The 26,133-nt window shown below is 39.8% G+C and overlaps 1 non-coding gene across 1 annotated transcript; it reads left to right on the top strand.

Annotated features, from left to right (window-relative positions):
* The first annotated feature begins 14,398 nt into the window (after positions 1-14,398).
* LOC112726050 (small nucleolar RNA R71) lies at positions 14,399-14,506 on the top strand. Its single transcript, XR_003165120.1, has one exon. It is a non-coding gene; the product is annotated as a small nucleolar RNA R71 (small nucleolar RNA).
* The last annotated feature ends 11,627 nt before the right edge of the window (positions 14,507-26,133 follow it).

The following is a 26,133-nucleotide window of genomic DNA, read 5'->3' on the forward strand; positions in this document are numbered from 1 at the left end:
AGGATCTCTTTTTGTAACCATGGAGAGGAAGCATGAAAAGCTTCTCTCACTGCATAGTCAACCAAAGCCCCCACAGTCAAACTCTAAGTTTGGTGTTGGGAGGCCACAACCAAACTCTAAGTTTGGTGTTGAACCCCCACATTCAAACTCTAAGTTTGGTGTTGGGAGGTCCCAACAATGCTCTGAACATCTGTGAGGCTCCATGAGAGCTCACTGTCAAGTTATTGACTTTAAAGAAGCGCTTGTTAGGAGGCAACCCAATGTTATTTAATTATATCTCTTTAGTTTCCATTGCTATTCTATGTTTTCTTTAGGTTGATGATCATGTGAAGTCACAAAAACTACTGAAAAATCAAAAATAGAATGAAAAACAGCATTAAAAATAGCTCACCCTGGAGGAAGAGCTTACTGGCATTTAAACGCCAGTAAGAAGCATCAAACTAGCATTTAACGCCAGAAAGAAGCATCAAGCTGGCATTAAACGCCAGAAACAAGCACCAGACTTGTGTTTAACGCCAGAACAGAGCATGGGATTGGCGTTAAACGCCAGAAACAAGCAGCAAGATGGCGTTTAATGCCAGACATACATTCTAAGGGCGTTTACACGCCTAAATGGAGCAGGGATGTTAAGTCCTTGACCCCTCTGGATCTGTGGACCCCACAGGATCCCCACCTACCCCACCTCTTCTTCTCTCCTCTTCACACCTTTTCATAACTCTCTTCCCTAAATACCCTTAACCACTCACATCCATCCACTCTTCCCCATAAATCCCACCTACCTCCAAAATTCAAATTCTTTTCCCTCCCAAACCCAACCCTAATGGCCGAAACCTACCCTCCACCCCACCCCTATAAAAACCCCTCAACACTACTCTATTTTCACACATTACAACCACCACTTCTCCCCCTTTGCCGAATACACTCTCTCCCTCCATCTCCTCTATTTTCTTCTTCTTCTACTACTTTCTTTCTTCTTTTGCTCGAGGACGAGCAAACCTTTTAGGTTTGGTGTGGTAAAAGCATTGCTTTTTATTTTTCCATAACCATCAATGGCACCTAAGGCCAGAGAAACCTCAAGAAAGAGGAAAGGGAAGGCAATTGCTTCCACCTCTGAGTCATGGGAGATGGAGAGATTCATCTCAAAGGTCTATCAAGACCACTTCTATGAAGTTGTGGCCAAGAAAAAGGTGATCCCTGAGGTCCCTTTTAAGCTCAAAAAGAGCGAATATCCAGAGATCCGACAAGAGATTAGAAGAAGAGGATGGGAAGTTCTCTCTAATCCTATTCAATAAGTCAGGATCTTAATGGTTCAAGAGTTCTATGCAAACGCATGGATCACTAGGAACCATGATCAAAGTATGAACCCGAATCCAAAGAATTGGCTTACCATGGTTCGGGGGAAATACTTAGATTTCAATTCGGAAAATGTAAGGTTGGCGTTCAACTTGCCAATGATGCAAGAAAACGCACGGCCCTATATTAGAAGGGTCAACTTTGATCAAAGGTTGGACCAGGTCCTCATGGATATATGTGTGGAAGGAGCTCAATGGAAAGTTGACTCAAGAGGGAAGCCGGTTCAATTGAGAAGACCGGACCTTAAGCCTGTAGCTAGAGGATGGTTGGAGTTCATCCAACGCTCAATTATTCCTACTAGCAACCGGTCTGAAGTTACTATAGACTGGGCCATCATGATCCATAGTATCATGATTGGGGAGGAAGTGGAAGTTCATGAGATTATACCTCAAGAACTCTATAAGGTGGCTGACAAGTCCTCCACTTTGGCAAGGTTAGCCTTTCCTCACTTCATTTGCCACCTCTGCAATTCGGCTGGAATTGACATAGAGGCAGATATCCTCATTGATGAGGATAAGCCCATCACTAAGAAAAGGATGGAGCAAACAAGAGATCATGGACCTCAACAAGAGCATGAGGAAATTCCTCACCATGAAATCCCTGAGATGCCTCAAGGGATGCACTTTCCTCCACAAAACTATTAGGAGCAAATCAATACCTCCCTAGGAGAATTAAGTTCCAACATGGGACAACTAAGGATGGAACACCAAGAGCACTCCATCATTCTCCATGAGATTAGAGAAGATCAAAGAGCTATGAGGGAAGAGCAACAAAGACAAGGAAAAGACATAGAGGAGCTCAAGAGCACCATTGGTTCTTCAAGAAGAGGAAGACGCCACCCTCACTAAGGTGGACCCGTTCCTTAATCTCCTTGTTCTTATTTTCCTGTTTTTCGGTTTTTGAGCCTTATGTTTTATTTATGTTTGTGTCTTTATTATAGGATCATTAGTGTTTAAGTGTCCATGTCTTAAAGTTATGAATGTCCTATGAATCCATCAACTCTCTTAAATGAAAAATGTTTTAATTACAAAAGGACAAGAAGTACATGAATTTCGAATTCATCCTTGAAATTAGTTTAATTATTTTGATGTGGTGAAAATACTTTTTGTTTTCTGAATGAATTCTTGAACAGTGCATATGTCTTTTGAATTTGTTGTTTATGAATGTTAAAATTGTTGGCTCTTGAAGAATAAGGAAAAAGGAGAAATGTTATTGATAATGTGAAAAATCATAAAATTGATTCTTGAAGCAAGAAAAAGCAGTGAATACAAAAGCTTGCGAAAAAAAAAAGAGAAAAGAAAAATGGCAAAAAAAAGAAAAAAGAAAAAAAGAAAGAAAAAGAAAAAGCAAGCAGAAAAAGCTAAAATCTCTTTAAACCAAAAGGCAAGAGCAAAAAGCCAATAGCCCTTAAAACCAAAAGGCAAGGGTAAAAAGGATCCAAGGCTTTCAGCATTAGTGGATAGGAGGGCCCAAAGGAATAAAATCCTGGCCTAAGCAGCTAAACTAAGCTGTCCCTAACCATGTGCTTGTGGCGTGAAGGTGTCAAGTGAAAACTTGAGACTGAGCGGTTAAAGTCGAGGTCCAAAGAAAAAAGAAGAGTGTGCTTAAGAACCCTGGACACCTCTAATTGGGGACTCTAGCAAAGCTGAGTCACACTCTGAAAAGGTTCACCCGGTTATGTGTCTGTGGCATTTATGTATCCAGTGGTAATATTGGAAAACAAAGTGCTTAGGGCCACGGCCAAGACTCATAAAGTAGCTGTGTTCAAGAATCAACATACTGAACTAGGAAAATCAATAACACTATCTGAATTCTGAGTTCCTATAGATGCCAATCATTCTGAACTTCAAAGGATAAAGTGAGATGCCAAAACTGTTCAGAGGCAAAAAGCTACTAGTCCCGCTCATCTGATTGGAGCTAAGTTTCATTAATATTTTGGAATTTATAGTATATTCTCTTCTTTTTATCCTATTTGATTTTCAGTTGCTTGGGGACAAGCAACAATTTAAGTTTGGTGTTGTGATGAGCGGATAATTTATACGCTTTTTGGCATTATTTTGACATAGTTTTTAGTATGATTCAATTAGTTTTTAATATATTTTTATTATTTTTTAAATAAAAATCACATTTCTGGACTTTACTATGAGTTTGTATGTTTTTCTATGATTTCAGGTAATTTCTGGCTGAAATTGAGGGACTTGAGCAAAAATCAGATTCAGAGGTTGAAGAAGGACTGCAGATGCTGTTGGATTCTGACCTCCCTGCACTCAAAGTGGGTTTTCTGGAGCTATAGAAGTCCAAATGGTGCGCTCTTAATTGGGTTGGAAAGTAGATATCCAGGGTTTTCCATCAATATATAATAGTCCATACTTTGCTCGAGTTTAGATGATGAAAACTGGCGTTCAACGCCAGCTTTCTGCCCTATTCTGGAGTTAAATGCCAGAAACAGGTTGCAAAGCAGAGTTAAACACCAGAAACAGGTTAAAAACTGGTGTTTAACTCCAAGGAAGACCTCTACACGTGAAAGCTTCAATGCTCAGCCCAAGCACACACCAAGTGGGCCCGGAAGTGGATTTCTACATCATTTACTTATCTCTGTAAACCCTAGTAACTAGTTTAGTATAAATAGAACTTTTACTATTGTTTTTACATCTTGGAATATTGGAAGACCTTTGATCATCTTTATTCCATTTTGTACACGTTTAGGGGGCTGGCCATTCGGCCATGCCTGGACCTTGCTCTTATGTATTTTCAACGGTAGAGTTTCTACACACGATAGATTAAGGTGTGGAGCTCTACTGTTCCTCATGAATTAATGCAAAGTACTATTGTTTTTCTATTCAACTCAAGCCTATTTCTTCTCTAAGATATTCATTCGCACATAAGAACATGATGAATGTGATGATTATGTGACGCTCATCACCATTCTCACTTATGAACGCGTGCCTGACAAACACTTCCGTTCTACATGAAAGCAACCTTGAATGCATATCTCTTAGCCTCCTGATCGTGAGATCAGAGTCTTCGTGGTATAGGCTAGAAGTATTGGCGGCCATTCTTGAGATCTGGAAAATCTAAACCTTGTTTGTGGTATTCCGAGTAAGATCTGGGAAGGGATGGCTGTGACAAGCTTCAAACTCGCGAGTGCTGGGCGTAGTGACAGACACAAAAGGATTACTGAATCCTATTCCAGTATGATCGAGAACCGACAGATGATTAGCCGTGCAGTGACAGCGCATTTTGGACCATTTTCACTGAGAGGACGGGATGTAGCTATTGACAACGGTGATGCCCAATATACAGCTTGCCATGGAAAGGAGTAGGAAGGATTGGATGAAAGCAGTAGGTAAGCAGAGATTCAGAAGGAACTAAGCATCTCCATACGCTTATCTGAAATTCTCACCAATGAATTACATAAGTATCTCTATCATTATTTTATGTTTTATTTATCTTTTAATTATTAAAACTTTATAACCATTTGAATCTGCCTGACTGAGATTTACAAGGTGACCATAGCTTGCTTCAAGCCGACAATCTCCGTGGGATCGACCCTTACTCACGTAAGGTTTATTACCTGGACGACCCAGCGCACTTGCTGGTTAGTTGTGCGAAGTTGTGACAAAGAACTAAGATTATGAACGTGTGTATTAAGTCTTTAATGCCGTTACCAAGGAATGAACGATCACGATTTCGTGCACCACCGACTTCTTAGAAGGTTGGCTCATGACCGACCTCTTGGAAGGTTGGCCCATTACCAACCTCTTCACAAAGAGCTCGGCGAAATCACCATAAGAAGCCCAAGCAGGCCCAAATGAAGGGACACAGCCCAATCTAAAGGCAGCCAAAGCCTAGAAGGATAAAGGCGGTTCCCCTTAAAGATAAGATAACTTCACTCAAAGATAAGATAAGATAACTATCTTATCTCCAGAAAGGTCACTCCACACTACTATAAATACACTAGAGCACCCAGGTATAACTCATACTCTGATTCTACTAAAAACCTTCTTAAAGCCCATGCTAACTTAAGCATTGGAATTTCTTGCAGGTACCACCCCCCCTCCGGTGACAAAGGATCAGCAGCACCACCAAGTCCAACAAGTCGGACACGACAGCTCTGGCCACCACCGCAGATCTCGTCCGAGATCGACCTACAGTTTCAGGTAACCATCGGAACAACCTCCTATCCACTGATGCTCAAAGACTTGAGACCCTTTTATTCCCTTGCCTTTTGGTCTAACGGGTTATTGGCTTTTCAAATCTGCCCTCATTTTCCTGCATTTTTGAACAGTAATGGATTTTTCTGCTTTTTTCTTTTTCTTTTCGCCATTTTTTCTTTTTTGCATGCATATATTTTTTTTTCTTTTGCAACATGCTTTTTCTTGCTTCAAGAATCAATTTTCAGATTTTTCAGATTATCAATAATATTTTTCCTTTTTCCTTTGTCTTTCAAGAGCCAGCATCATAAAATTCAACGACAAATATGCACTGTTTATTCTTTCATTCAGAAAACTAAAGCAATGTAACCCAATCAAATTAATGTAACTATTCTTTATTGGAAAGCTCAAAAATCTATGCATCTTTATCTCTTCTAAAAAATCTACTATTTTATTCATGTTCAATGATGATAAGAGGAATAATTTATAGCTAATTAGAAACATAAAAATCAATTAATTACTACTAATGCTTATGTAATTCTAAAGATTAAAAGACATAAAATTAAAATTAAAAATAAAGACTCAATTACTAATAGTGATCATGCAATCCTAAATATGAGACATAGGAATTAAAATAACAGAAATATGATAGACAAGAATTAGAATAGCCACAGAGTAGAACTCAACAACCTTCGGCTTGGGGGATCTTGTTTTCTTCAGGCTGTGGGACGCATGGCTCTTCAGCTTGAGGGGTCCTGGGCTCTTCAGGAGAGATCTTCTGGCGCTTCAACTCCTCAATTTCATGCCGCTACTTCTCTTTCTCCTTGATCAGTTTGTAAATCATGCTAGTCTGATCTTTCTACTCCTTTCTGAGCTGATCTAACATTCTCTGTAAGTGAATTACAGACGCCTTCAGCTGTTCCCAGTATTCCATTGGAGGGATCTCTAGGGAAGGTTCGGGTTCCTTCCCCTTTAGGTTATCATCGTCTATTTTGGAACTCTCCATCACTTTCTTGGTGATTGATTTTTCACTGGAATAAAGTTGTCCACTTGGATCAGAACCTTAGCCTCTTGGAATAGGTGAAAGATGAGATTTGAAAAAGCTAGCATGGCCCTAGTGGAATCTCTGTTTGATAACTTATAAATCTTACGGGGGATTATTTGGTGGACTTCTATCTCATTCCCCATTATGATTTAATGAATCATTACTGCTCTTTCAATATTAACTTCAGAGCGGTTACTTGTGGGGAGTATAGAACGCCCAATTAAGTCTAGCAATAAGCTAATCCAATGGGAGAAAGCAATTCTAGCATGAATTCCCCATCCCTCTCTCAAGGATCAGAGGAATTCCAATTATGGATAGCTTCTCTATCAAGACAACTATCCAATAGAATTGAGATCGAAAGCTTTCTAACAAAAATCAAGAGAAAAGAGAGAAGAAGAAGATGAATACTATTATTGATCCATTGAATTACAATAGAGCTCCCTAACCTAATGAAAGGGGTTTAGTTGTTCATAGCTCTAAAAATAGAAATTGAATCTATACATTGCAGAATTGAAAAGTTACAGAAAGAGAAAAATTTGGCAGAGTTTCAATACAGTGTGCCAGCTCCCCTAACTAACTTGAATCCTAAGCTATTTATACACTTTCTTCCATTGATCATCAGTTTCTGAAGTAGGATTTTGGCCTTAATTGAAATCGGTTGAAGTTGCTCCAAATGGCTTCCCTTGCTATTGAGAAGAGATCTGCTTTAATTTGCAAAGTTCTGATGCTCACGTTGGAGTCCACATTTGAGGGCCAATGTTGAGTCAAACGTCCTTCAGAGAAATTGGTTTTTGGACGTTTTGAGCAACGTTTGACTCAACGTTGGAGTGCCAACGTTTTCTTGTCCACGCGTCTGCGCTGCCTATGCGTGCGCGTGATTGGGGCAAAAATGCTCATCCACGCGTGCACGTTTGCTACGCGTGCGTGTGGATGCAAATTCCCAAACTTCAACTTTTAAAATGTTTTCGAACTTATTGGCATCAGTGTTGGACCAGCAACGCTCCCTCCAACGTTGATACATCCACGCGTGCGCATGGATTGCCAATTTTCACGCTCACGCGTACGCGTAGCATCGCATGTGCGTCGATGTGCTTTCTCAAAATTATGATTTTGGAGCTCAGATTGCGCATGTTGGCCTCAACGTTAGACTGGCAACGTTCCCTCCAACGTTGGCCTATCCACGCGTGCACGTTACCTACGCATGTGCGTGGATTATCAAACTTCACAATCCACGCATGCGCGTGTAGCACGCATGGGCTTGGATTGTCAAAAATTCACAACCCACGCGTGCGCGTATAGCACGCGTACTCGTCGCCACAAATTTTCCAATTTTTCAGAAAGGCTTTTGTGTCCAGCGTTGGGGGTAACGTTGGCTCACCAACGTTCCCTCCAACATGAATATCAGATAATTATGCAGAAGCTCCCCTGTTTCATCCCTTTCAATGTTTGAGGTAACGTTGGTGGTCTAACTTAGCCACCAACGTTGCTTCCTCTTCATCCTTTCCATGGCCATTCTTCAACCTCCTCCCATGCATTTCTTCACCTTCCATCAACCAATATATGCATCAAAGCCTTGGTAACATCATGAGAGATTTCATCATTCTTAGCACAAAAGTGATTTTGGCCAAAATCTCATGAAATTGCATCAAAACAACCATGGTTGAATGAATCTAGGTATCCATGAATTTCTAACCCATATGATTACTTATAGCTCAAGAAAGTGCATAAAACCTAATGAAATCAAAAGAAAAAGGCTAGTGAAACTAGCCTAAGATGCCTTGGCATCACAACACCAAACTTAAATCTTGCTTGTCCCCAAGCAAGCAATGAATTATTGAGAAGAAAGAATGAAACAGAAGGTAGTACATATCCATATCAGCAAGTAATTGAATTTGATTCATGGGGTTTTATGCAGAGAATGTTGCAGCTCACTTTTATTGACTCTTAGGTGAGAGGTGTCTCTTTAAGCATTCACCAAAACAATGCTATGACCTCTTATTATTCATCATTGGTTTGTTTTTCTTTGTTTTTCTTTGTCTGTGAACTTATTTCTCACTTGTAATTTAGTGTCATGTGTTGTAGCAGCTTCTTATCTTATTTTCTCTCAACACACATTCACAACAAATACTTGCACAATTCTTCTTAAAACATTGGTGCCCAGCACTTCTTTGGGTTACTAAATGCCTTGTAACTAGGTTGCTCTTGATAATGGACTTTTGGTTGATAATCCTGGGTTAGTTAACCTAAGTTACCAAGTGTTAAAGTACTCCATAGAACCTATTCATCCAAGCAGATCCTAGTACAAAGACACCACAGGCATATGTCTTAAGGTCCAAGCTATTGGTGTCTAGCCTTGTTCTTTGTTTCTTCCATTTTTATTGCAACTTTTGGCTTTTCTTTTTCTTTTTTTCTTTGTTTTCTTTCTTCCAAGGATTTCTATTTGCTAAGATTCATAGATACCAGCCTAGTTTACACTAAAGAGAGACATTTTACCCTTTTATTCATTACTAGTGAGCTAGCTACACCATCAGAACATACTACCACTCAATCTTTATTTTATTCCTTACCAAATGGAATCAATTCACTTCTGTTCAAACCTTTCTTTTATTTAATTAAAACAAGGGAACAAGCATACATTCAAGCAAGTGAAATTACCTAGACACTTAGACTAAAACACTTATTTGGAATTTAAAGAAAACAAACAAACAGAATTCAAATATAAGTATACTATTCAGCAGGGGTATATTCAACTTCCAGTATCAGCGATTCAAAGTACGAGCAATTAAGTGACAATACAACATTTTGGCATCTTCTTTGTTGTCTATCACCCTTCCTAGCCTTGGTATTCTCTTTCTCCCTGGATGATGGTGCATCGCTTTCCCAAAGGTTTGATTGTCTTCTTGCAAAACTATTGGAAGTTGCTTGTTCCCCAAGCACTTGAGAAATGGTAAGTCTATATGTATGCTTGTGATTTTCAGACTTTAAGTTAGTGTGTGAACACCAAACTTAATTCTTTTCTTACTTCTAAATGCAGCAGGGTGAACATACATATGAGATTGTAAGTGCTTTTATTAAGAAGTTAAACTATGACTGAAAATCGAAAGATTGTCAAGTAGTTTCTCTGATTGCTTGGAGCTTCTAACCAGTTATGATGAAAAATGAAATGTGCTCTTTAGGGAAGTCTTATGGTGAAACATCAGACTTAGAATTGCACATTCATCTCTGAATCTCTTTAGTATGCAGCACCAAACTTAGCTCCGTGCAATGTAGTGAAGTCAAATTGACTATTTTATTAACTAGCTATGAAAAGAAAATTACCTTTGGTTGGGTTGCCTCCCAACAAGCGCTCTTTTAACGTGACTAGCTTGACGGTTAGCTTTCTCAGTTAAGTCTGTATTTTGTCTTGGGCCTTTCCTTCATATCACCCAGATAGTGCTTGAGCCTTTGTCCATTTACAGTGAAGGTTTCCTGTGATTTCTCTTCCATAATTTCTATATGTCCATAAGGAGAAACCCTGGTGACAAGAAAAGGTCCTAACCACCTTGACTTTAGCTTTCCAGGAAATAACTTTAGCTTAGAATTGTAGAGGAGTACTCTCTGTCCTTCTTTAAAGCTTCTTGGTGCCAACTTGAGGTCATGTTTTTCCTTTGCCTTTTCCTTGTAAAGTTTTGCATTTTCATAGGCTTGGGATTTGAATTCTTCTAATTCTTGTAGTTGCAGAAACCTCCTTTCACCAGCAGCATTGTTATCAAAGTTTAGCAGCTTAAGGTCCCAGAATCCTTTGTGTTAAAGCTCAAATGGTAAATGACAAGCCTTCCCATACTCCAATTGATATGGTAACATCCCTTTTGGTGTTTTGAAGGCCGTTCTATATGCCCAAAGAGCATCATCCAACTTCTTTGACCAATCTTTTCTTGAAGCTCCCACAGTCTTTTCCAGGATCCTTTTTAGTTCTCTGTTGGATATCTCTATCTGTACACTTGTTTGAGGATGGTAGGGTGTGGCAACCTTAAGCTTTACACCATACCTCAGGAGGAGACTTTTCAATGGTCTGTTGCAAAAATGGCTTCCTCCATCACTGATAAGGGCTCTAGGTACCCCAAATCTGCTGAAAATATTCTTCTTGAGAAAATTCATCACCACCTTATTATCATTTGTTGGAGTTGCAATGGCTTCTACCCATTTTGATACACAATCCACTGCCACCAAGATATATTTATTTGAGTATGAGGTTGGGAATGGTCCCATGAAATCAATTCCCCATACATCAAATAATTCAAGTTCTAGGATGAAGTGTTGTGGCATTTCATTTCTTTTGGGTAGGTTCCCTGCTCTTTGGCTTCCTCCTTTGATGGTTATTGAATTTGGGAGGCACCTCCCCAGTGGCTTTAAAGTTTACAATGTCTGCAAACCATGGTGCCTTGTGAATCAACATCAGTTGCTCATCAGGGAAACATTCATTTATATTAGGCTTTGTGTGCTTCCTTCTTCACAGGGGATCCTTGACAACTGATCTGCTACCTTGTTTTCCACCATTTTCTTGTCTTTAATCTCAATGTTAAACTCCTGCAACAACAAAATCCATCTTATCAACCTTGGTTTTGATTCTTGCTTGGCAAGCAGATATTTCAATGCTGTATGATCAGTAAAAACAATCACTTTAGATCCAATGAGATATGATCTAAACTTATCAAATACAAACACTATTGCCAATAATTCCTTTTCAGTAGTCATGTAATTTCTTTGGGTTTCATTTAGGACTTTAGTGGAATAGCATATAACATGCACTAAATTGTCTTTCCTCTGTCCCAACACTACCCCAATAGCAACATCCGATGCATCACACATCAATTCAAAAGGCAAATTCCAATTAGGTAGGGCAATGATAGGTGCTGAGGAAAGCTTTTTCTTCAGAGTTTCAAAGGCTAGCATGCAATTTTGATCAAATACAAAAGGTGCATCAGAGATAAGTAAGTTTCTCAAAGGCTTAGCTATTTTTGAAAAATCTCTGATAAACCTTCTGTAAAATCCAGCATATCCTAGAAAACTCCTAATTGACTTGACATTACTAGGTGGAGGTAATTTCTCAATTAATTCCACCTTAACTCTGTCTACCTCAATGCCTTGGTTAGAAACCTTATGACCAAGAAATATTCCTTCTGTCACCATAAAATGACATTTCTCCCAATTCAAAACCAAATTATTTTCTTGGCACCTTTTCAATACCAAGGCAAGGTGATTTGGGCAATTAGGGAAGGAATCCCCAAATACTGAAAAGTCGTCCACAAAGACTTCAATGAATTTTTCAATCATGTCTGAAAAGATAGATAACTCGCAGTGTTGGAAAGTTGCAAGCACATTGCACAGCCCAAATGGCATGCGCCTGTAAGCAAAAACCCCATATGGACAAGTGAATGATATTTTTTCCTGGTCTCTTGGATCAACCACTATTTGATTGTATCCTGAATAGCCATCCAAGAAGCAATAATATACATGTTCTGCAAGCCTTTCTAGCATCTGGTCCATGAAAGGGAGTGGAAAGTGATCTTTTCTTGTAGCTTCATTAAGCTTTCTATAATCATTGCACATTCTCCATCATGTGATAGTTTTTGTAGGTATGAGTTCATTCTTTTCATTAGGCACCACAGTGATGCCTCCCTTCTTAGGAACCACTTAGACAAGGCTCACCCATGGGCTATCTGAAATTGGGTAGATCACCCCTGTCTGCCAAAGCTTCATATCTTCCTTTTGCACCACTTATTTTATGACAGGATTCAACCTTCTTTGGACTTGAATGGAGGGCTTAGCATCTTCTTGCAACAAGATCTTATGCATGCATATGGATGAGCTTATCCCTTTCAGATCAGTCAGGGTCCATCCAAGAGCATCCTGGTGCTTTTGAAGCACTTTGATTAACTCTTCTTCCTGTTCTTGACTAAGAGCAGAGTTGATGATCACTGGGTAACTTTTATCACTTCCTAAGTATGCATACTTGAGGGTAGGAGGCAAAGCTTTCAGCTCCAGTTTGGGTGCTTCTTTCTCCTTCTTCCTCTCCTCTGATGTGCTTGGAATAGGCATTTCAGCTGAATTGAAATCAGCAACCTCAACATTTAACATGGAATCATCTTCTGTGATTTCTTCAAGTGCTTCTTCAAAGATTTCTCGCACCACAATTTCCACTGTATCCAACCTCATACACTCTCCTAGTGACTCATGTGGATAGCTCATGGGGCTTGAATACATTGAACATCATTTTCTCATCATGTAGCCTAAGGGTAAGTTCACCCTTATGGACATCAATAATGCATGGCTCCAACAGTGGCTAAAAATGGCCTTCCCAAGATTATTGAAGCTTTGGCTTCTTCTTCCATATCCAACACCACAAAGTCAGCAGGGAAGATGAAGTCTCCCACTTTCACCAACAAATCTTGTACTATTCTATGAGGGAATTTCAATGATCGGTCTGCCAATTGGAGAGCTATTCTTGTTGGTTTGGCTTCCTCAATCTTCATTCTTTTCATCACTGTTAAGGACATCAAATTTATGCTAGCTCCCAAATCACATAAAGCTTTCTCCACTATGATTTCTCCTATGATGCAAGGAATTTGGAAGCTCCGTGGGTCCTTCAATTTTTGAGACAGCTTGTGTTGGATGATAGCACTACATTCCTTAGTTAATACCACAGTTTTATCATTCCTCCAACTTCTCTTCTTGGTCATTAATTCCTTTAGAAGCTTAGCATAGAGTGGCATCTTCTCTAGTGCTTCAGCAAATGGAATGTTGATCTGAAGTTTCTTGAAAATCTCCAAGAATCTGGAGAATTGGCTGTCCTTTGCATTCTTCATTAGGCGCTGAGGGTAAGGAGCTTTAGGAACATATGGCCTTAGGATTTCCTTCTCTTCAGGTGGATTGGGAGCTTGTACTTGTGCTTCTTCTTTGTCACTTGAACTTTCCTCTGCTTCCTCCTTTTGAGTTTCCTTTGAGGTCTCTTTCAATTCCTTTCCACTGCTGAGAGTAATAGCTTTGTATTCCTCTCTCGAAGTTATCTTGATAGCATTACAAGAACTATGGCCAGGGGCTTGCTTGGACAAGTATCCAATTTGTGCTTCAAGTTTCTGAATGGCAACATCTTAATTTTGCAGATTGGATCTCACTTCCTCCTTGAAAATTTTCATGTCTTGAGACTCCTTGCACAGATTGGTGACCATAGCTTCAATCCTGGATAATTTATCCTCTGATGGTGGATTGCAAATTGAATATTGAGGCTAATTAGCTTGGGCTTGATATGTTGGCTGAGAAGAATTATTGTATGGGTATTGATGTGATCTTGGGTTGGATTGTTGGTAGGTGTACTGGTTGGGATTATGAGGTTTGTGATCTTGGCCTTGGTTTTGTTGGTTTCCCCACCCAAAGTTTGGGTGGTTCTTCCAACCAGGGTTATAGGTTTTAGAATATGGATCATGAGCTTGCCTATATGAATTTCCAAGGTAATTGGCTTCCTCCCAGTTAACTCCTTCCTTTGTGTCCAACTCTCCTTGAGGTGATGGTTGAGTGTGGATAGCTGCAGTCTGATTCTTTTCCATTTGCTTGGTCATATCAACTAGTTGCTTGGTAATCATCTTATTTTGGGCCAAGATTGCATCCATATGGTTTAATTCCATGACTCCCCTGTTGTTGCTTCTGTCTGATGCATAAAAATACACATTGTCAGCCACTGTTCTATGACATCAATCGCTTCTTCAATGGTCTTCTTCTTGTTCAAGGAGCCTCCAGATGACTAGTCTATAGCCTTCTTCGATTCATAGGAAAGTCCTTCATAAAAGATATGTAATTGCACCCACTCATTAAACATCTCAGGCGGGCATTTCTTTGTCAAATCTTTGAATCTCTCTCAGACTTTATATAAGATCTCACCATCCTACTGTCTGAATGTCTGCACTTCAGTTCTCAGTCTATTCACTCTTTGAGGAGGGTAGAACCTTCCTAAGAATCTATTCACCACATCTTTCCAGGTTGTCAAGATTTCTTTGGGAAATGATTCTAGCCATTTAGATGCTTTGTCCCTCAAAGAAAATGGAAACAATAGCAATCTATAGGTGTCAGGATGAACACTATTAGATATAACCATATCACAGATCCTTAGGAATGTAGTGAGATGCTGCTTAGGGTCTTCTTGGGTACTTCCTCTGAAAGAACAGTTGTTTTGCACGAAAGTGATGAGTTGATACTTCAATTCGAAGTTATTAGCATGGATGGTTGGCTTTTGAATGCTGCTCCCTGATGAGTCCATATTTTCATATGTATTTTGGCTTGATTTGGATGGATTCTAGCACATGAACTCATACTTAAGCACTCAAATAGAATATTTTTGTGTTTGATCCCTAATTTGAGTCTAAATGTGAAAACATGCATTTTAATGCTTAGATTAGTGATTTTTAATTCCGTTTTTATGTCATTCGATGCCGTGATATGGTTTGTGAGTGATTTTAGGCCTTGGAGGCAAGAATGGATGGGCAAAAGCGGAAGAAAGCATGTAGAAAGGAGAAAACATGAAGAAAACAAGGAAAAGCACACACAGCGAAGTGTGCGTGCGCACAACCATGCGTGCGTGCACACAAGTGAGAATTTCCATGTGTGCGTACGCACAGGTCAACATTCAGCCAAGTGTGCGGAGGCACGCATCTGTGCGTCCGCACAAGTCCCAACATATGATTTCATTAATGATGCACGTGCTTCTTGAATTCTGAGGCCTTTTGGTCCATTTTGGGAGGCTTTGATACTGATTTTGAAGTGCTATATGAGGGGAGAATCAACACATCTCAACACAATTAGCTTACATTAGGTTTTAGTTTAGTTTTTCTTAGTATTAGGAAGCTTCCATAGGAGTAGGAGTAGGAGTAGTGTAGCATGGCTCTCTTAGGGTTTAATTTCCATAGGAGTAGGAGTAGGAGTAGTGTAGCATGGCTCTCTTTGGGTTTCATGCTTCCTTTATGTTTGATTTCTTATTTATGTTTGGTTTTGTTCATAGTTGGTTATAGTTTTCCATTTTGCTTTGCAATTTTCCATGTTTTACTTTCATGCATACAAGGTGTTTGTGAAAATGCCAACTCTAGATTTTAAGTAGATTTTCCCACCTTGGCTTGTGGTTTGAGTTCCTAGGATACTAGAGTCATAATGTCCGACATTTAGTGGTAATTCTCGGGTAGTTAGTTGACTCTTGTTTCCATTCACGCTAGCCTTTTATCAACTAGTTTGGTAAGTCGGTTAGGACTTATGGATTAAGGTCAATTATGCTTGCTTGATTTACTCCTCTTGTTGTGGTTGACTAGGTGAGATTGGCTCATCATAATTACCATAGTTGTGGTTATGGCGATGATAGGATTCCTTGGATACTTACTCCCAAGTCAAGATTCTTTATTTCGTTTATAGCATTTTCACTAAGTTTTGATCTTGTCTTCTCTTTACTTGCATTAATTACAATTTTGAGCATCTCTTGGTTCTTTTATTTCTTAGTTCTTTTAACCTTTCATTTCTCATTTGAAAACCCCCTTTTTCTCACAACCGAAAGAGCAACACTTCCAATTGCGTCCTAGGGAGAACGACTCGAGGTTGAAGTACTCTTGATCTCGGTCTATACTTTGTATTGAATTTATTATTTGATCGATGGTCAATTTGTTGGGTTAGGACTATACTTACAATGCCAATACTATTTTGATGATCAAATTCCTATCCTATGCAAATTGGCCGTTATCACTCCTACAATTTCCTGGGTTTGGACTGATATAGGAGCCTAGAACTCTCCTCTCTTGTCTAGCAGGGTTAGCTGCACCTCCTCTGGCATGATTGTTCACCTCTCCTTCATGACAGTTTTTCATATCCTTCTCCATGTTTATATCCAAGTCTTCCTCCTCTTCATATACACCAATGGCCTTCTTTCCTCTTGCTTCCCTTCTTAATCTGAAGAAGGTTCTTTCTGGTTCACTGTCAAAAGAGGTTGAAACCTCTCTCCTACATGTTTTACAAGTACCAAAACAGGCAGCAACCAGCAAGTGAAGATTTCACAGTTAATGAAAAAGTATGGTTAGAGCACTTGAGGTAATTAATCAAACAGTTAATGAGTCAGTGGATTAGTTTTACAGGAAAGTAATGAAATAAAAAAATAAAGAGAAACAACAAAAATTGCAGAAAGTAAATTTAATAGTAGAAATTGAAATTCAATTAACAAAAGAGAAGAAAAATGCTCAATCTAGTTATCCTCCAATTTAGTAATTGTCAATACAAAATCAATCCCTGGCAACGGCGCCATAAACTTGATGTCCTGAAAACTGTCTCTCAACAATTTCTACCGGCAAGTGCACCGGATTGTCATTAAGTAAAAACTCACTGTAGAGTGAGGTCGAATCCCACAGCGATTGGTTAGTTGATCAATGTTAATTGGAGAATTGTTCTAGTTCAACAAAATAACGATTGAATTGGAGTTGCAGAATGTAAATTGGCAGGAAACTTAAATTTCAAGAAATTAAAGGAACATAAATTAAATTGCAGGAAATTAAGAGCAGGAACTTAAATTGCAAGTAATTAAAGTGCAGAAACTTAAAATGCAAGAAATTAAAAGGGAATGGGGATTAAGGATGAAATTAAAGAAGCAGAATGTAAACAGAATGGGTAAGATCAAAGTAGGGGATTCATTAGGTTCAGGAGATATTGAATTCACCGAATCAAATCATTTTCATCTCTTCCTTAATCAATGCATTCATTGAATTTGCTTGGCAATCTTAGATGATTAGATCCCAATGTCTTGGCTCACCAGTCTCTCTAACCATGAACAATTGCCCAATGTCTTGATTTCACTGCTCATGGGAAGAGATTAAGTTCGATCATTGATTATACCACACAAATTCATAGATCAAAGTATTGGTAGGATTAAATGTCACAATATCCAACCAACCCCCAATCTAATCCAATGTGAGAAAGCAATGATGCTCGGAAAACTTGTCTCTCAACAAATTTCCTTCGGCAAGTGTACCGAATTTGTCGTCAAGTAAAAACTCACAATAGAGTGAGGTCGAATCCCACAGGGATTGATTGATCAAGCAACTTTAACTAGAGGAATGTTCTAGTTGAGCGAATCCAGAATTTGAGTTGAGAATTGCAGAAAATTAAATGGCGGGAAAGTAAATAACAGAAAAGTAAATGCTGAAAATGAAGAAATGAATGTAAATGACGGAAAGTAAATTGCAGAATTGTAAATGGGAATGGGGAAATTGCTCATAAGAGTAAACAACAGAAATTAAAGAGAATGGGTAAGATCAGAAATGGGGAGTTCATTGGGCTCAGGAGATGTTGCATTCTCTGGATCAATTTCATTTTCATCTCTTCCTCAATCAATGCGCTCATTGATCTCCTTGGCAATCTTAAGTGATCGAATTACAATTCCTTGTAATTCAATCTCTCAAATCTTGATCAATAGCCAATTCCTTGGTCAATTGCTCATGATAAAAGATGAAGTATGGTCACTGATTATACCACATGCATTTTCCAAATCAAGTGTTGAGAGGATTATAGTCACATATCCATCCAAACCCAATTTGGTCCAGCAGGAGAAAGCATTTCTAGCATGATCTCTTCATTCCTCTTTCAAGGTTCAGAGGAGATCCAAGTATGAATAGCTTCTTTTCCAAGATAACTACCCAATTGGATGAAGATCGAAAGCTTTCAAGTAAAATCAAGAGAAAAGATAGAAGAAGAATAATGAAAACTAGTATTGATCCATCAAATTACAACAGAGCTCCCTAACCCAATGAAAGGGGTTTAGTTGTTCATAGCTCTGGAAAATGAAAACAAAGATGGAGAATACATGATGAAACTAGAAGTGCAGAGAAAGTAAAATACAGAGAGTAATTCTATGCCCAAAAAGGGTCCCTATATTTTCCAACTCTCCTAAATAATTCAAAGCTACTCCTATATATACTACTCTTCTGCTCTTCTAGTTGGCTCTTCAAGTCTTGGGTCTGGGCCTTTGGATCTTCAGTTGAAGCAGTTATCTTCTTCATTGGGCTTGGCTTTACTTGCAGGGAGAAAGTGTGAAGTGGGCAGAGACTTTAGCTCAGGACGTTAGTGGTGTTAACGTTCAGTGAAAATATGGGTTCGAGAACGTTAGTGACATTCAACTTTTTCACTAACGTTCCTCACCCAAGTAAGAGCCACGTTAACCTCAACGTTAGTGGCATAAACGTTACCACTAACGTTGCCTCTATGTCCTTCGCGCACGTTATTGGGACTCAACTTTCCCAATAACGTTGAGAAGCCTCCCCCTTCCCTATGTTAGAGTCCACGTTAATTAAGTTAACGTGGCTCTTGTAACGTAGGCTTGCCAACCTTCGAGAACGTTAGTGACACTTAACATTGTCACTAACGTTCCAATGTGCCCCTTAGCTCCCACGTTAGAGTCCACGTTAACTAGGTTAACGTGACTTCTAACGTGGCTGTGCTAGCCATCTCCAATGTTAGTGACAATGTTGAATGTCACTAATGTTGGCTCATCATCCTTCTCCTCACGTTAACTTCCACGTTAACTAAGTTTACGTGGGAGTTAACGTGGCTCATGGTGGCAAGTGTGGGCTCCTTCCAACATTAGTGACAATGTTGGGTGTCACTAACGTTGGCGATCACCTTCCTTCTTCACGTTAGCTTCCACGTTAACTAGGTTAACGTGGGAGTTAACGTGGCTTATTGGGGCTTGTGTGGGTTCCTTCCAACGTTAGTGACAATATTTGGTGTCACTAACGTTGTCGACCACTTTGTTTCCTCACGTTAGCTTCCACGTTAACTAGGTTAACGTGGAAGTTAACGTGGATTAATGTGACTTGGCCAACGTTAGTGATAATGTTGAATGTCACTAACGTTGGCTTCCCCCCTTTCTTCTTAACGTTAGAGGCCACGTTAACTAAGTTAACGTGGCAACTAACGTGGCCACTTTTGAGCTTGGTCCAACGTTAGTGATAATATTAAGTGTCACTAACGTTGGCTCCATTTCCTTTCTTCCACGTTAGAGTTCACGTTAACTTAGTTAGCGTGACTCTTAACGTGGGCAATGATGGCTTGGAGAGCGTTATTGGCAATTACTTTTCTCATTAACTTTGCAAGTTACTCCCATTCCACGTTAGTGTTAACGTTAGTGTAACTAACGTAGCCACTAATGTAGTTCTTCTTTGCTTCCTTTGTCCTGAAATCAAGCAATAAAGTGCATCAAAGTTCTAGTCCAAGTCATGGGAAATGCAACATCCAATTTGTCCTTAAATTTATGCAAAATCCTCATGAAATCATGTAAAGTGCACAATGTATACTTGAATCAAGATGTAAGTGAATATCTACCCAAAACTATCTTATTTCCTAAGGAAATGCATGGAACTACCCTAAAAACAGTAAAGAAAAGGTCAGTGAAACTGGCCAAAATGCCCTGGCATCACAATACCAAACTTAAAGCTTGCTTGTCTCTAAGCAAGTACTGGAACAAGAGAATGATGAATGGAATGCCAAGAGAAATGAGTCATTCTTGTGGAAGTTATGTCCCTGGTTTTATGGTGGTTTCATGCATAGCAACTTAGGTTCATTCCTGGCTTTCAGACCTTTATCATGTCCTAGAAAACTCACTGTGATTGCATCTCATGAGAGTTTTATTCATTGATCCTTTTGTTGTTATTTCAGGGCTTATTTTTGTTCTTAAGCTAAGTGCTTTGTAAGGGGGCAACTCTTTAAAATAAGCTTTCAGTCAACACTCCCGAACCAGTTGGTTCAAGGTGCTGAGTGTTGAAGCACTCCTAAGGACTTACTTGCTCAAGTCTCTCCCCCATACATACACACCACAGGCATATAGTTTATTTATTTTCTTTTCTTGAGACCTTGGTGTCCAGCACCTCTCTGGGTTACTAAATGTTCTGTAGTGAGGGTTACTCTTGATAGTGGACTTTCAGCTGATAATCCCGAGTTAGTTAACCCAAGTTACCAAGTGATAAGGCACCCCTAAGAGCTTATTCATCCATGTAGATCCCTCACACAGGAGCACCACAGATACATGCCTCAAGATTAAAACCATTGGTGCCTAGCCTTATTGCTTACTATTTTTCTTTTATTTTTCAACCTTTTTTGTTCTTTCCCTTTTTCTTATTAGGATCTTCTTCTTTAGCTAGTCTCATGGGGTGTATTCAAGGCATATGATTCAGGACAGATAGTTGTCTTCCCACCTTATGGTTGAACCAACTTAGCTAACTTATGACTATACCATAAACTCATGAACTTATTCCATAGTATGAACTCCTCTCTGGTCTTTAAAAACACTCATTCTCTTTTTTCATTTGATTTAAAGGGACAAGCATACAAGTAAGCAAAGTAAGGGTGCAGTGACATAAGGACTAGCAATCATAGACCTTTTCAACTCAAAATCTTAAAAGATAGAATTAAAAAAGGTTCCAACTACGAGTAGCTATTAATCAAAAGTGCATTCGGACTTCCAATTTTTAACAATTCTGAGTATAAATGAATTAAGTAACAATACAACATTCGGGTGATGATTTCTAGTTGCCCTCTTTCTTTGTCATCATCCTAGTCCTTGCTACTTCACTTCCTTGGGTGAAGGTGCACCATTTCCTCATAAGATTCCTGCAAAGTTATTGGAAGTTGCTTGTTCCCAAAGTACTTGAGACATAGTTAGCTTGCATGTATGCTTGTGGCTTTTGAACTTAATTTGGTGTGTGAATACCAAACTTAGTTCCTTGCCCAGTACAAAACATTGCATATATGCAGAGAACCTCATATCTTGTTGTTAACAAAACAATTATTACTAAAGTCTAACTACATCTAAGTTGTTTCCCTTGATTGGTTGGAGCTAGCAATGTGTTTTAGGAGTGGGGTGTAATTCTAACTAATGTCTTTGGTGGAACACCAAACTTAGAATCACACTGTCACTCTTGAATTGTTTTGGTGTGGAACACCAAACTTAGCTCCTCGCAATACAGGGGAAACAACTTGTGATCCTTATTGAAATAAAGATAAAAATGAAACTACCTGAGGTTGGGTTGCCTCCCAACAGAGCGCTCTTTTATCGTCGCTAGCTCGACGGTTCCTCCTTTACTTGAGATGGTAATTTACTCTGGGGTTTTCCCCCATGTTGCCCAGATAATGCTTGAGTCTTTGTCCGTTCACTGTAAAAGTCCTCTCTGAAACTTCATCCATGATTTCGATGTGTCCATATGGCAAAACTTTTGTGACAAGAAAAGGTCCGGACCACCTTGATTTGAGTTTTCCTGGGAATAGTCTCAATTTGGAATTGTAAAGGAGTACTTGCTGCCCCTTTTCGAAACTCCTGGGTGCAAGATGCAGGTCATGTCTTCTCTTTGCTTTCTCTTTATACATCTTGGTATTTTCATAGGCTTGTGACCTGAATTCCTCCATCTCTTGCAGCTGCAAAATCCTCTTTGCACCAGCAGCAATGCTGTCAAAATTTAGTATCTTGATAGCCCAGACAGCTTTGTGTTCCAGCTCCAGTGGTAAATGACAAGCTTTCCCATACACTAATTGATATGGGGACTTTCCAAGTGGTGTTTTGAATGCTGTTCTGTATGCCCAAAGAGATCCAGCTTCTTCGACCAATCCTTTTTTGATGCACCCACAGTCTTTTCCAGAATCCTCTTTAGCTCTCTATTGGATATCTCAGTTTGTCCACTTGTTTGGGGATGGTAAGGTGTGGCTACCTTGTGTTTTACCCCATATCGTAGGAGAAGAGCTTCTAGTGGTCTGTTACAAAAATGGCTCCCTCCATCACTGATGAGTGCTCGTGGGACTCCAAACCGGCTAAAGATATTCTTTCTGAGGAAGTTCATGACTACCCTGTTATCATTCGTTGGGGTTGCAATAGCTTCTACCCACTTGGAAACATAATCCACTGCTACCAAGATGTACTTGTTTGCATATGAGGTTGGGAATGGTCCCATGAAATCGATTCCCCACACATCAAACAATTCCAGTTCCAAGATGAAATTTTGTGGCATCTCATTTCTTTTGGGCAAGTTTCCAGATCTTTGGCATTCATTGCAGCTCTTTACTAGTTCTTTGGCATCCTTGAAAAGGGTAGGCTAAAAGAATCCGCTTTGTAACACCTTAGCTGCAGTTCTATCCCCTCCAAAGTGGCCTCCATAGCATGAGCCGTGGCAATTCCATAGGACCTCTCGTCATTCTTCTTCTGAAACACATCTTCTAAGGATTCCATCTGAACACTTCTTGAATAGATATGGCTCTTCCCAGACAAAGTACTTTGCATCATTCATGAGCTTCCTTTTTTGATGTTTAATGATCTCCGGAGGCAATACCCCAGTTGCCTTGAAGTTGGCAATGTCTGCGAACCATGGTGCTTTGTGAACTATCATCAACTGCTCATCCGGGAAGAACTCGTTCACACTTGTATCAGGTGTTCCATCTTTATCATGAGGAATCCTGGATAGGTGATCTGCTACCTTGTTCTCTACTCCTTTCTTGTCTCTGATTTCAATATTGAATTCCTGCAGCAATAAGATCCATCTTATTAGTCTTGGTTTTGATTCTTGCTTGGCAAACAAATATTTAAGTGCTGTGTGATCTGTAAAAACAATCACTTTAGCACCAATGAGGTATGATCTAAACTTGTCAAAAGCAAAAACTATTGCTAGTAACTCCTTTGCAGTGGTGGTATAATTTCTTTGAGTATCATTAAGGACTTTGCTAGCATAGTATATCACATGGACTAAGTTGTCTTTCCTCTGTCCCAACACTGCCCCAACTGCAAAATCAGATGCATCACACATCAATTCAAACGGTAAATTCCAATCAGGTGGGAAAATGATAGGAGCAGAGGACAACCTCATTTTCAAATTTTCAAAGGCTAACATGCATGTTTCATCAAAGATAAATGGTGTATCAGATACAAGGAGATTGCTTAAGGGCTTGGCTATCTTTGAAAAAACTTTAATAAACCTTCTGTAAAAACCAGCATGCCCTAAAAAGCTCCTAATTGCCCTGACATCACTGGGTGGAGACAGTTTTTCAATAAGTTCTACTTTAGCTCTGTCAACCTCAATACCTTGGTTGGAAACTTTGTGACCAAGGACTATTCCTCCTGTCACCATAAAGTGACATTTCTCCCAGTTCAAGACCAAATTGGTCTCTTGGCATCTTTTCAATACCAAGGCGAGGTGATGTAGGCAACTAGGGAAGGAATCTTCGAATACCGAGAAATCATCCATAAAAACTTCAATGAATTTTTCTATCATATCTGAAAAGATAGAAAGCATGCAGCGTTGGAAAGTCGCAAGCGCATTACATAGCCCAAATGGCATGCGCCTGTAGGCAAAAACTCCATATGGGCAAGTGAATGAGTTTTTCTCTTGATCTCTGGGATCAACCACTATTTGGTTATATCCTGAATAACCGTCGAGAAAACAATAATATGCGTGCCCTACAAGTCTTTCCAACATCTGATCCATGAAGGGAAGGGGGAAATGATCTTTTTGTGTAGCTTCATTGAGCTTCTTGTAGTCTATGTACATCCGCCATCCTGTGACTTTCCTTGTAGGAATTAGTTCGTTCTTCTCATTGGGAACCACGGTAATTCCTCCCTTTTTTGGGACGACATGCACTGGGCTAACCCAGGGGCTGTCTGAGATTGGTTAAATTACCCCCCTTGCCATAACTTCATAACTTCCTTCTATACCACTTCCTTCATGATTGGGTTCAACCTCATTTGAGATTGAATGGATGATTTGGCATCATCTTCCAGCAGTATCTTGTGCATGCATATGGCCGAACTTATCCCCTTCAGGTCAGCAAGTGTCCAACCAATGGCATCCTTGTGCTGTCGCAGTACTTTGATCAGTTCATCCTCTTGATCTTTGCTGAGGCATGAGCTTATGATCACTGGGTAATTTTCATTTTCTCCTAAGTATGCATATTTGAGAGTGGGTGGCAGTGCTTTGAGTTCAAGTTTAGGTGCTTCTGACTTTTCGTTCTTTTCCTTTGGTGCACTTGGTATGCCAATTTCTGTTGTTGCAACCTCTTCACTTGATGTACACTCTTCTTCTATTATTCCTTCGGTTTCTTCAGACTCTTCTTCAAAACTGTCCTGCACCTCCTCTTCAAGTGAGTCCAACCTCATACATTCCCCCAGTTGTTCTTGTGGGTAACTCATGGCCTTGAACACATTGATTGTCATCTTTTTATTGTGTAATCTCAGGGTGAGATCACCTTTTTGGACATCAATGACAGCTCTAGCAGTGGCCAAGAACGGCCTTCCCAAGATAATGGAGGTCTTGGCTTCCTCCTGCATGTCCAGCACTACGAAGTCTGCCGGGAATATGAAATCTCCCACTTTCACCAGCAAATCCTCTACTACGCCATGAGGGAACTTGAACGATCTGTCTGCCAACTGTAAGGCCATTTTTGTTGGTTTAGCCTCCTCTATCTTCATCTTCCTCATCATAGCTACTGACATCAAGTTGATGCTGGCTCCTAAGTCACAAAGAGCTTTCTCCACTGTGATTTCCCCTATAATGCAAGGGATCTGAAAACTCCCAGGATCCTTCAATTTCTGGGGCAGTTTGTGCTTAATGATAGCACTACACTCTTCGGTTAGTATGACAATCTCATTGTTCTTCCAGCTTCTCTTCTTAGTCATAAGCTCCTTCAAGAACTTGGCGTAGAGTGGCATTTGTTCTATTGCTTCAGCAAAGGGTATGTTGATTTACAGTTTCTTGAAGATTTCCAAAAATCTCGAGAACTGATTGTCATCTCCCTTCTTCTTTAATTGCTGAGGGTATGGGACTCTTGGGACGTCTGGTTTCAGCACTCCTTCCCCTTTTTGTGAACTCAAAGTCGGAACTCGAGCTTCGTCCTGCTCTTCTTCCTCTTTATTTGAGTCCTCTTCTTGTGGTTTTTGGGGGGTTTCCTTTAGTTCCTTCTAACTCCGAAGCGTGATAGCCTGGCACTCCTCCCTTTTGGTTGAGTTAGTATTATTGCGAAGGTTGTGGATGGGAATTTGCTTGAATAAGTAGCCAATTTGTGTCTCAAGTTTCTTGATGGCAGCATCCTGATTCTGCATATTGGACATCACTTCTTCTCGGAATACTTTACTGTCTTGAATTTCTTTGCCTATGCCTTCAAGTAGATACTCAAGCCTTGAGAGTCTGTCATCAAATGTTTGTAGATCGTGATTAGAGGTGGAAGGATGAGGTAAGTTATTTTGGTTTTGATGTGAATGTGGAGAGGTGTTGTTATGGGAGTGTTGATATGACCTAGATGTGAAATGTTGGTGAGCTGCATTGTTGGGATTTGGGCGTCCTTAATCAAGGCTTTGGTCTTGTTGATTTCCCCACCCAAAGTTTGGGTGATTCCTCCATCCAGGGTTGTAGGTCTTGGAGTATGGATCATAGTTTTGCCTAGGTGAATTCCCAATGTAGTTGGTTTGCTCCTGACTACCCTCTGCTTCTTCATTCACTCTTTCTTGGGTTGTTGATGAAGTGGCGATTGCTGCTACTTGGTTCCTCTCCATCTTCTTGG

This window comes from Arachis hypogaea, chromosome 11 (genome assembly GCF_003086295.3).
Source record: "Arachis hypogaea cultivar Tifrunner chromosome 11, arahy.Tifrunner.gnm2.J5K5, whole genome shotgun sequence".
Taxonomy (NCBI): Eukaryota; Viridiplantae; Streptophyta; class Magnoliopsida; order Fabales; family Fabaceae; genus Arachis; species Arachis hypogaea.